This window comes from Stylophora pistillata, chromosome 13 (assembly GCF_964205215.1).
Source record: "Stylophora pistillata chromosome 13, jaStyPist1.2, whole genome shotgun sequence".
Lineage (NCBI taxonomy): Eukaryota > Metazoa > Cnidaria > Anthozoa > Scleractinia > Pocilloporidae > Stylophora > Stylophora pistillata.
The window spans coordinates 3,781,889-3,793,679 of NC_142531.1; positions in this window are offsets into that span (position 1 = coordinate 3,781,889).

The following is an 11,791-nucleotide window of genomic DNA, read 5'->3' on the forward strand; positions in this document are numbered from 1 at the left end:
TGACGTTGCCGAGGCGGGCATAAACCGATTGTTGATTGGCTAGTATACATCATGTGATCAGTAGGCACGGGTCAATCTTCCTGACTTGATGCTCTCGGCGAGTGGCTTCAGAAAGAAGTGCAAAATATACTATTTATCTACCACCGATAACTTTTTGATCAAAGAAAAGAGAAAAACAAATCTTGCACTAGAGGACAAATTTCTCGAAATATCTTTTCACTCGAAGCTAATTTTACGACAATTACGATTATTTCTATTTTGCTTGGACAATTTGATGAGAATCTCCGTGACCAAAATTTTGATAACACCCCAGGACGTCTTTGCGAAAAAATAATCTCACTGAGAATCGCGAATTGTAAACAAAAGCTACGCTCAGGCAATGGAAAAATGGAAATTAACAGTTTTTTATCAAAAGGCAAATTGATTAGTTCTGAAGGTGAGGTCTTTCCTCATATTCAAACTTGTCATCGCATTGGCAAAAACGGAACAACTCTTTCTTACTTGAATTTTACCCAAATAGGGGAAAAACAATCGCCATCATAAGATTTTGGAATCCAAATTGAAAATATACCATAGTAATGATGAAAAAAAATAACATGCATTAATACAGGCAAAATTAAATGTAAATGGTTAGAATTCACAATATTTCAGACGATACAATGTAAATCATTTTGACCGAAATTTTGTTTCAATATCATTGACCAGCGACAAAATAAATCAGTTTATTTTTCGCTTAAAAGACGCCCGAACTAGTGCTTCAATTACTTAGCTTCTAATCTGCAGTAGTTATTTTAGCCGACTGCGAGGAACTTCTACAAAACAATACTAAAATATAATTCATATTTGTTTTTTTTCTTGTGAGAGTTTGATTGCACTAAACGGTAAATAGATCGAGAAGAGCATCATATTTTCCAGAATCTTGGAAAGACCCCTTGAATTGTTAAGTTTTAAGATATTAATGATAAAATGCATTTCAATGAAAGTTTTCGCGGTTAACTTATGTTTTGTTTCAATGCTCAAATCGTGATTATGTTATAAAAGTGTTGCTAGGAAGGTCGTAATATTTTATTGTAATTTTTTCTAATCCAAAGAGAAATATTACAACATTGGATGTTCATAGTTAACTTTTTGAGGTTCATCTCCCGGTGGACGTTACGGCAATAGGCGGTAAACATTAAAACTTCACAAGGACCGGCCGCGTTTGAATGTTGTCTTGCTACGAAAGTCAATTATTTCTCGAACAGGCGCGCGACTTCACGTAGATCGAGCCATTTACAAAAAAAAAAATTTCAACAGTTATTTGCGAAAAAGTTCGATAGATAGCCCTCTCCATATATCTGAAGTCGAGGATATTTTAAGAAGTAACGCCTGTATTATCAGGTGTTGCGGTGAAAACAGCTTTGTTTGTGCAAACAGCGACAATAAGGTTTTGTTTTGACAGTTCCTTTCCAATAGCTTGTCCAGTAACATTCACTCCTATGGGTGATAACCGAAAATGTACTTTTAAATTTGAACAGATCGGTTACGGTAGCATTCACAATCTTGAAAAGTTAGAGGATTTTTTCCCTGCATTTTTTTATTACTGGAATTAATAAAAAAAATCTATAAAAAAAACCCTATCTTTTCGAAAAGCAGCTGGGCAGTTTTGCAGACAACTGGGAATTGACAAATCTGCCAAAATTTGGCACGCTTTTAATAAACGTACTAGAATTGATAAGAGATTGAGAAAATCAACAGTAATCTACCACGGCTGACAAATGACCAAGCGTCCATCTCTGATACTTTAGATAATGGCAGCAAAATCTTTTTCGCCTTCGAACGTCTTAATTAGACGTTGCTTTTTTTAATCCACTCTAAACCGTTTTCAGATTATCTCATAAAAAAGAAGAAGAAAAAAAGTAAGCAATTTTATCTTCTTTTTATGGTCATATCTTCAAAGTATGACGTTTTTCACACAGTATTTGGAGGTCGTTAACCGACATCCCCTAAACTACTGCCAAACAAACATCAAATCAGTGAGAACAAAGGTGTAACAATACGTTAGTCTCTTACGCGAAATTTATCAAATGGAACCCAAAGGACTTCTAATTTTTTTAAATGGCAGATGGAACTTATAGCCGCGAGGTTCTGAGTCAGTGAAAAATTATCCTCAAGTAGGGAATCTCAAAATATGAATTTGTGGGATAGGAAAACAACTTTAAAAAAAAGAAGAGATAAAAGTCGGAAACAAGGATATGATGAAAATATAAATACAGATTTTAAATGTTTGACTCCTCGTGAAGCCGAAGGTCGTCTACCAGGCAGAAAAAATTGAGTACGGACCCGCTGAGAAAGAAGTACGGACCCCACATTTTTGCTGATTTTTAAAATACGTAAACTATGCGTACCGTGTTATTTGGCCAGTGGGCGCATACACGCATTTAATGTTTTAGGGCTTTAAGCGTCTTTGGCCCAAAAACTTGAACAAACTTGGGCCTGCAGAACTTTCTCCATTTTGGACGAGTGAGTACTCGATTTTCCTTCAGAGTAAACGACATTTGAGAGTCAATTTTTCAGGAGGTGGGGAATTGTAGTATTAGGAATTACAACATGGGGGCGGCCGCTCAAATGACTTACTCATGTAATATTGTTGACTTTAGAAGTATAATTAACCTTTTTGTAAAACTGAAAAATACTGGTATTTATTAAAATTTCAACTCCGAAAACTGTATTTCTAGCTGGGGCGGATCCAGGATTTAGTCAAGGGGCCGGGTTCGGAGAATTGTTCCCCTTCTCAGGGGTTCAAGATTTTGAAAATTAGCTCTTCGGAAACATGATTTCCAGCGTTCTGAGAAAAAATTTGGGGGGTTCGACCGAACCACCCGAGCCACACCCTGGATCCGCCCTAGTCTAGTATTCTGACTGGTTTACTCAACTCCGGTTAACAGCTCATATTCCAAGTCACCTGACTTGAAAATGCTTAGCGCCAACTGTTGTGGAGCTGGAAACGCCGCAAAAATCCAAGCGTACGTTCAGGATTTGATGAAATTTAAAAGAAAAATTATTCCATTCGCGCTCGTTGGATACGAGATTGGTGATAACCAACGCGGTGCGTTGGTTATCAAATTATTTCGCTACCCCCACCGACGCAGCCCCAAACAGTTTCTTTAGAAACTATCAGCCTTTCGTCTCTAAGTAGTTCTTTTCTGCGTTTGTCGGTTGGTTTTTTTTTTTTTTGTTATTGTTTTTCTTTATTCAATAGCCTCATGCAAGTTACCAATACTATTGGTACGGTTCGAATAAGGCATACTCTAGATTCTAGACGGTCGACTATAGAGATCTGTATGATTTCTGCGTGCGCAAGAATATGAAAGTTTGCATAAGACCGAGCTAGACCAAAAATGAATAGTTATGTTATGGAAAAATAAAAAAAAACAACTAGTTGTCTTTAAAGAGAACTGTAATGCCGTCTAGGATCTTAAAGACAGCCATGATCAACCTTCACCTGTGCACCTGTATATTTGTGGAACATATAAAAGAAAGCTCTGGATCGATATTCGCTAGATAATTGCACTCAAAAGCTGTTCAGTTTTTAAAGTTTTCCTAAATTAACCGCCCGTTTTGTGCTCTTCTCTGAGGCGTATAATCGAGTACACCAAAAGATATTAAACAGATTTTGGAGTAAATCCGTCGATCACCGGAAATCTTAGAGTATAGCGATCAAAACGTCTTAAAATCCAAGAACACATTCGTGCCCTGCCTCAACCTCTGCTTTTCTAGGTCAATAACCGCAGTCGTTATCAGTAACAAGCTCAATCAGATTGTGAGACATACGCTGAGAGATTTTGAGATTTTTACTGATACTTAACACTCAAACAGTTGTGAAATCCACTTAGCTGAATAACACTACTGTGCACAGATTTGCCAGTTTCCGAGATGGAAACCAGGACGTTTCAATAGATCAGCTGCATCAAATATTGATTATAAGATTTTTTTAGGCACTGGAAGCTAGCAGAAGAGCATAGATGTTAGTAACACGATTATGAATAAATTTGAAAAAAAAGGAAAAAAAAACAGCAAAAAAAGAGAACGAAACGAAATTGCAACAGAATGTTTTTGTATGAATGGCAGAACAGGCGAGTAAGCCTCACTTGATCTTCTGAATTATCGAATGTAAATTGATATCCCAAGAGGTACGCAGTTTTCAGTCCTCAACAGTCAGTCAACGCGAGTACTGGTATATATTTCGAATTTTCTTCGCTTCCCATGGAAATTCGCCCAGTTAGTGGACTTCTGCCTTATATATTTGTTTGCTCTTTGTTTGTTTTCTATCGTAAGTTTCTTTCTGCTCAGAGGACCACGGCTTCAACAAGTTCCCTTCGACTCTTAAATGAAGACTATTTCAGGCAAATGATTTTGATTTTGAGAGATTATACTTTCAATCAATGGTTCCGTGGAAGGAGATCGGTGCATAAGGCACAAAAAAAAAAAAAAAAGACTTTGGCTTGACTTGGCCTGGCTGTTCACATACCCACGGGGCGGAGGATTGCAAATGTGGACACCAGATTTTTCCATCCTGTTCTGTCACATGCGTTACAAAATGAAAGCAAACTCCCTGTCCACCGACTGATTTCATCTAGTTCTGTGTCCTGAGGACGTGAGCAAACTATGGCCGGAAACTTTTCGGCTCTTTTCGAAGGTTGGACCACGAAAAGAGTTTTCCATGCAACCTTAGTGGAGAAGTTCGATTGTGTTTCAGTTTTCCAAGGTTTAATTTCTGAGACACCATCATCGAGAATTAAGGATTTAACCGCAAACCGAGCAAGTGGATTCTGCTTGTTTAAAGGAATATTCTACAAGGTTTGAGAATTGAAAACAAGCGAATGATGATCACTTAACTTATTGGGATCAGTGACAAATGAAGTTATCTAATATTCAATGATCGTGGCTTGATAAGAGGGAAGGTAACCAAATGTAAATATTGTAAGAGACCACAAACGAAAGTGTTGACAATTCTCAAAGAACCTTTATAGACCTGATCGAACCGCTAAAGGACCGCAAGCATCAATCATGAATACTTAATAGAACACCATAGAAAACTTGAACGCAAAAACGGTATGATAAAGTCCAAACGGAAGCCAAGAAACAGCCGTGGGCAGTTGTTTCGACCTCGCTAGGTCTCGTTCACGCAGTGTATAAGAAAAAAATACATAGAGAAACTAGTAGGAAGGCCACTAAGATTGTCCAGTAACGGTCTTTGATAACGACCTCAGATGAGACCATTAAACTATTGGCTCTTGCAATGCTTGAGGTTAATATTGTGCCCAGTTTAACGACATCCATTTACCGTTTGAGCTCATGATTTCGACCACTTGAATTTTGTATAAAGTTTATTTTTTCAAAGTTTTGTCTACAGCGTATGTTTTGATTTTGCCCAAGTGGCATGTACACACCTGCACTGTGATGCTTTGTTTGGTTTATAATGGAACAACAGAAGTTACCATAGGGGAGAACAGATGTGGATCGATAAAGGAAAAATAGATTTCTTTGAATTCTTTAACCGGAGGCCAAACATTTACATTTAAATGCAATAGTATTACCAAGAGAGTTTTCTTTCTATTTACGCGCAACCACAGTTAATCTAATAGAGGCGTTGCCTTAGTCAAGCTCAACTATAAAGGGAGCTTAGAGAATTACTTAATTAGGAAGAAGTAGCTTCCTTAACTGGGGCATCAGGTGTCGATAGTTTTGATTGAACTATCCTACGCACTTCTCACCTTAAAATAATTTAGTGGAACTTCGACATAAGGAAATACTATGCGATTGTTACTACGTGCTTCCTTAATTGGGGCATCAGGTGTCGATAGTTTTGATTGAACTAGCCTGCGCACTTCTCACCTTAAAATAATTTAGTGGAACTTCGACATAAGGAAATACTATGCGATTGCTACTACGTGCTTGTTATGATCACGTCATGACTTAATTTTTTCCACATTTTTTTTCACGTAAATGAGTACTCTTTGTTTTAAGGATTTCATGTCTCTTTTATCGCAGAAAAAATCTCGTTCTCACCTTAAAAAGCGATGGAACAAAAAAAAAAAAACTTCTGAATACCAATCCTTGATGACATTATCGTGTATAAATAAAGGTGTTTAAAGCTGAACAGCTTGCGGGGTCGTGTGTAAATCTAAATAAACTCTAATTTAAATAAATTCAAATGATGATGGTTTTTGAGAAGAGGGGAAAACCGGAGTACCCGGAGAAAAACCTCCCGGGGCAGAGTTCCAACAAACTCAATCCACTTATGACGCCGGGTCTGGGAATCGAACCCGGGACACATTGGTGGAAGGCGAGCGCTCTCACCACTATGCCAACCCTGCGTACTCCTCATAAGGTACAATGTAGGCGGAGGCGTTTTGATTGCTATCAGAGACAATATTTCATCCCTACGTCGCCGGGATATAGAAACAAATTGTGAGCTTGTGGTTGTTGAAGTCAATCCGACGAAGGCCAATAAGTTCCTTCTTTATGGCTTTTACCGTCCTCCGTCGGCTAATAGCGAATATTTGCTGGAGCTCAAACAATCTCTGTCACACGAGGAATTGAACACCCCACTTTTCCTCTGTGGTGACTTTAATTTTCCTGATATCAACTGGAACTATCAAGCAGCTCCGGGCTTACTAGATAATCTTCCAAATATGTTTTGCGATATCGTCAGTGACACGTTTCTAACACAGATGAATCATTCCACAACAAGAATCACAGATAACACATAGAATATTCTTGACCTCGTTTTTACTAACCAACCCGAACGTGTATGTGAAATGGCGACATTCGATTGTCAATTCGCCACGGATCATCTTGGAGTCGCTTTCCTTATTAAAACCAAAGTCAAAAGAGAGCGTGTTGTTCGTTATGCGTACGACTTTAAGAAAGCTAATTTTGATGCGCCGAGACAAGCACTCTCAGTTACTTCTCTAGACATGGGGTTTGATGAAAGTGATGTTGATCAATGTTGGGAAAGTTGGCGTGATTTATTCTTGAATGCCGTTGAGTCGTATATACCAAAGATCAAGCTTAAAGATGCGAAATCTCCAAGATGGATTGATGGTGAAATTGTCAAACTATCAAGGAAGAAGAAACGACTATGGAAACGAGCAAAACAGTCTAATTCGGCCGTGCATTTGGACAATTACAGGTCAATACGTAAACAAATCAAAACCGCTACGAAACGTAAATACCGTGAATAAAGGCTGATAGTTTCTAAAGAAACTGTTTGGGGCTGCGTCGGTGGGGGTAACAAAAGGTAGACAAAGGTAAGACAAAGGTAAGACAAAGGTAAGACAAAAGGTAGACAAAGACCTCACTGCCAGCAATCAAAACACCGTCAAGAATACGATCAACCAACTCATAACTAAACAAGAATTGCCGGCCACAGCAAAAAATCTCATCATAACCACTCCTAGAACTTCTTGTATTTACTTTTTACCTAAAATTCACAAACCTAACAACCCGGGTCGGCCCACTGTCTCGGCTTGCAGCTGCCCCACCGAACTTATCTCCAGCTATCTATACAAAATTATGGCTCCCATCGTCAAAACTTTATCATCATATATTAAAGACAGCCAACACGCTCTTCAAATTTTTCGCGACTTTAATTTCCTTGGCCAAAACAAACTTCTTTTCACCATGGATATTACGTCTCTTTACACTGTTATTCCTAATAGCGAAGGCCTTCTGGCCCTTAAACATTTTTTTGATCAACTACTGTTAAGGAACCTAAATCTGAAACACTACTACGCTTAGCCGAACTAGTGCTCACGCTCAATTGTTTTTCATTCGGGTACAACTTCTTCAAACAAACCAATGATGTCGCCATGGGCACCAAAGTGGGACCTAGCTATGCCAATCTTTTTGTAGGTTTTGTCGAACGCCAATTTTTCAGCCAATACAACGGCTCCAATGAAATCTGAACTCTACGGTCGCTACATCGACGACTGTATTGGCGTTACCTCCTCTACCAGAGAGGAGCTGACTCAATTCATAACCGCAGTCAATTCTTTTCACCCGGAGCTGAAATATACCTGGGAAATTTCTGACAAGTCTTTATCCTTTTTAGACATCAAAGTTTCAATTGAAGGCAACGGTTTATGCACTAGTGTGTATTACAAGCCTACAGACTCGCATAATTACTTGTTATATTCGTCTTCGCATCCATCTCACGTTAACAATTCCATTCCTTTTTCTCAGTGTCTAAGACTTCGCCGTTCATGTAGTGATGACTCTGATTTCCACCACAAATCAGAGTCAATGTGCCAGTTTTTCGATAAACGTGGTTACCCTGTTTCTGTCGTTCAAACGGGTTACCACCGCGCCCAACTTATTGATCGACATTCAGCACTACAAACGTCGCATAAGGATGATTCCAACCGAATTCCATTCACTCTCACGTTTCACCCGCACAACCACTCAGTCAAATCCATTATTCTTAAAAACTTTAAATTACTTCAAAACGATCCAGAGACAAGCACTATCTTTTCGCAGCCTCCGCTCATTTCATTCAAACGCGACAAAAACATAGGCAATTTTTCGGTCAGAAGTTCTTTTCAGACTGATGACCAACTAGGCACTTTTAAATGCAATCGTGCACGATGCAAAACGTGTCCTTTCATTCACAACACTGATAAAATATCGGGACCCAAACGATCCATGAAGATCACCGATCACTTCAGGTGCACCTCCGCCAATGTAATCTGATTGCATAACTTGCACTTATTGCAAAAAGATATACATCTGCGAAACAGGCAGAAGACTAGGTGACCGATTCCGAGAACACCTTAGCGACGTGGAAAAGAATGACAAGGACACATCGAAACCAGTCGCTAGGCACTTTAATTTACCTAATCATTCTAAGCAACATATGGCAATCTGCGGTCTTTCCTTACACTTACGTAGCACGGAAAGCCGTAAAACTCTTGAACAAAAGCTCATCTTTCAAACCGGCAGTCTAAATCCCACAGGGATCAACGAACGCTTTTCATTCACTAATTTATTCGGGTTTTTCTCGTTGCCATGTTCCCACCAATAACGTAGCTCCATTTTGTGCCTTTAAAAGCACACACAACCCACAATTCCTCTATTCGCTGCGACGAAGGGCTAACGCTCGAAACGTTAGCTTTTGTAATCGTTACGGTGACCAATTTACCATTTCAACTTTGTTGATATATCCAAATTATATTGTAAATACTGAGAGTTCCTAAAGGAACTTCAAGCCGATCTAAAGGATAATCCAAAAAAGTTTTGGAACTTATATAGATCGAAAACAAAGTCTGCAAGGATTCCAAAAGTTGTCCACTTTGGTAGTGCTAAAGCCTCAACCCCCTCGGCCAAGGCAAATCTATTTAATCACTTTTTTGCCTCCGTGTTTTTGAAGCCCGATTTGCATACAGTAGAAACAACAACCACTTTTTCTGCACAAGATAATGAATTGTATTCTATTCAAGCATCAATCCAGGAAGTGTTAAAAGCGCTGAAAAACATTGACCCATCCAAGGCGAGTGCCCTGATCAAATACCGGGCAGAATATTACGGGAATGTTCATCTGAAATTGCACCTTCTCTAACACGTTTAATTAATATTTCTTTAAGAGTTGGCTGTGTCCCACAAGATTGGAAGCGTGCAAATGTTGTTCCTGTTTATAAAAAAGGTGACAACGAAGATGTCTGTAGCCGTATAGAGCAATCTCACTGTTAAGCCTTATTTCCAAGATTACTGAGCGCATTGTTCTTGATCGTTTCTCCAACTTTATTGCCGATAAAATCTATCCCATGCAACATGGTTTCGTCAAAGGACGCTCTACTATCACTCAGCCCCTCGACACAGTATATCAGATGGTCAGAACAATCGACCATGGAGAACAAACTGATGTCGCCTTCTTGGATTTCTCCAAGGCATTTGATTCAGTATCTCATGCACATGTAATCAGTAAGCTGGATGAGTCTGGAATTAAGGGACCATTGTTGCACTTGTTCATAAGCTACCTTGGCAATAGGCTACAGCGAGTAGTAATTGATGGTAAAAGCTCAAATTGGTTACCTGTCACCTCAGGAGTCCCACAGGGTTCTCTACTTGGTCCTGCTTTATTTGTGTTGTTTATTAATGATATGTCGAGTGCGTTATCTCACTCAAGCACATTGGCTCTATTTGCTGATGACGCTAAGTGCTTCCGCGCCATAAGATCTTATGCTGACTGTGCCTTGCTACAAGACGACATTGACAAGCTGGTTGACTGGAGTAACAACTGGAAGCTGGCCTTCAATGTTGACAAATGCTCACTTTGCACAGTAACACGGAAACGCAACCCCATAATTTGCAACTACAAAATGGGAGAGAAAGTTCTTAGCAGGGTGCATAAGTACCCCAGCGTGATCTTGGGGTACTTATGTCAAATACAGCTAGCTTCAATGATCACATCTACGCCCAGGTAAACAAGGTTAACAAAATGCTGGGTTTTATTCGTCGCACTATCAGCGGAAGCAAAATTTTATTACCAACTCTGAGATCCCATTATGTGGCTCTCGTACGTTCTCACCTTGAGTACGCCTCTGAAATCTGGAGCCCAAAATCAATTACTATGATAAAAAGAATACAAGGGGTGCAACGACGTGCGACTCGGCTTATGTTACCCGATTTTAGCTATAATGAACGCCTAAAGCGTCTCAACCTGCTACCACTGGTTTACCGCAGAGAAGTCAAGGATCTTTCAACTTTTTATAAACTGAAGTGCGGGCATTTTAACTCTTCACTTATTCGTATTTTCAATTTTGTTCAGATGAGAGATTAAGATCACATGCAAGTAATAACCTAAGAATTAATAGATTCAGGACGAAACTTTTTAAGGGAACATTTTTTAATAGGATTCCGTATCTATGGAACAATCTGCCTGATGCGTTGAGGACGGCCAGCTGTAGTGTTTCTTCTTTTAAGAGACTATGCACTATTTTTTATAACGATAGGGTTTTCGACCCTGAGCACCCCTGTACCACCTGGGCTAAACCAGCACTTAGTTAGTAAGGTTGTTAGTTAGTTAGATTACTCAGTTAGGTAGTTAGCAGCTAGCTAGTTACATACCTTGATTAAGTTTTTATATATCCGTATTTTTTCTTCATAATGGGTTGACTAGCACGTATGGTTCGTCAGTTCCCTTCTAGTCTTCCCCACTGCCTTGTTATGTAATCCAATTTGTTATTATTGTGTGTTCTTTTGTTTTTTTTTTCCGTGTAATTGGAGTGAAATGGAATAAATAAATAAATAAATGTAACTGCTACGGTGGCCGGTAGGAATCTCACACTGAGATAGGTGCGCGCGGTTTCAGGAAAGCAATAGGCCAGTTACCCTCTTAGTTCAATACGGCAACTATCGAAACCAATACAATGAACGTGTAGATGAAGGGTGCGCGTCACTAGAGGGGGAAATTCATCTATAGTATGTGGGAAATATGACTCGTGGACACAAAAACAAAAAGTTCGCGTCCATTAATTTATCATAGAGTGAGGCCTAAAACATGGCACCGGACTGGTCCGACTGGCAGAAAACTATGGAGGTCTAATGCGTCGCTAATGAACAGAAAGAACAGATGATAAAGGAAAGATAACATTGTTACTGGTCAGTTTCCTAGTATTTTCTTTCGCGCGTAGCAAATGCGGGAAGCCCTCTACCTTCTCTTTGGCCAACAATCTCTCAAAGATCTGCAATTCTTTGAATTGTCTTGTTCAGTACTTCTCAACTTTCAGCGTCGCATAAAAGTACTCGA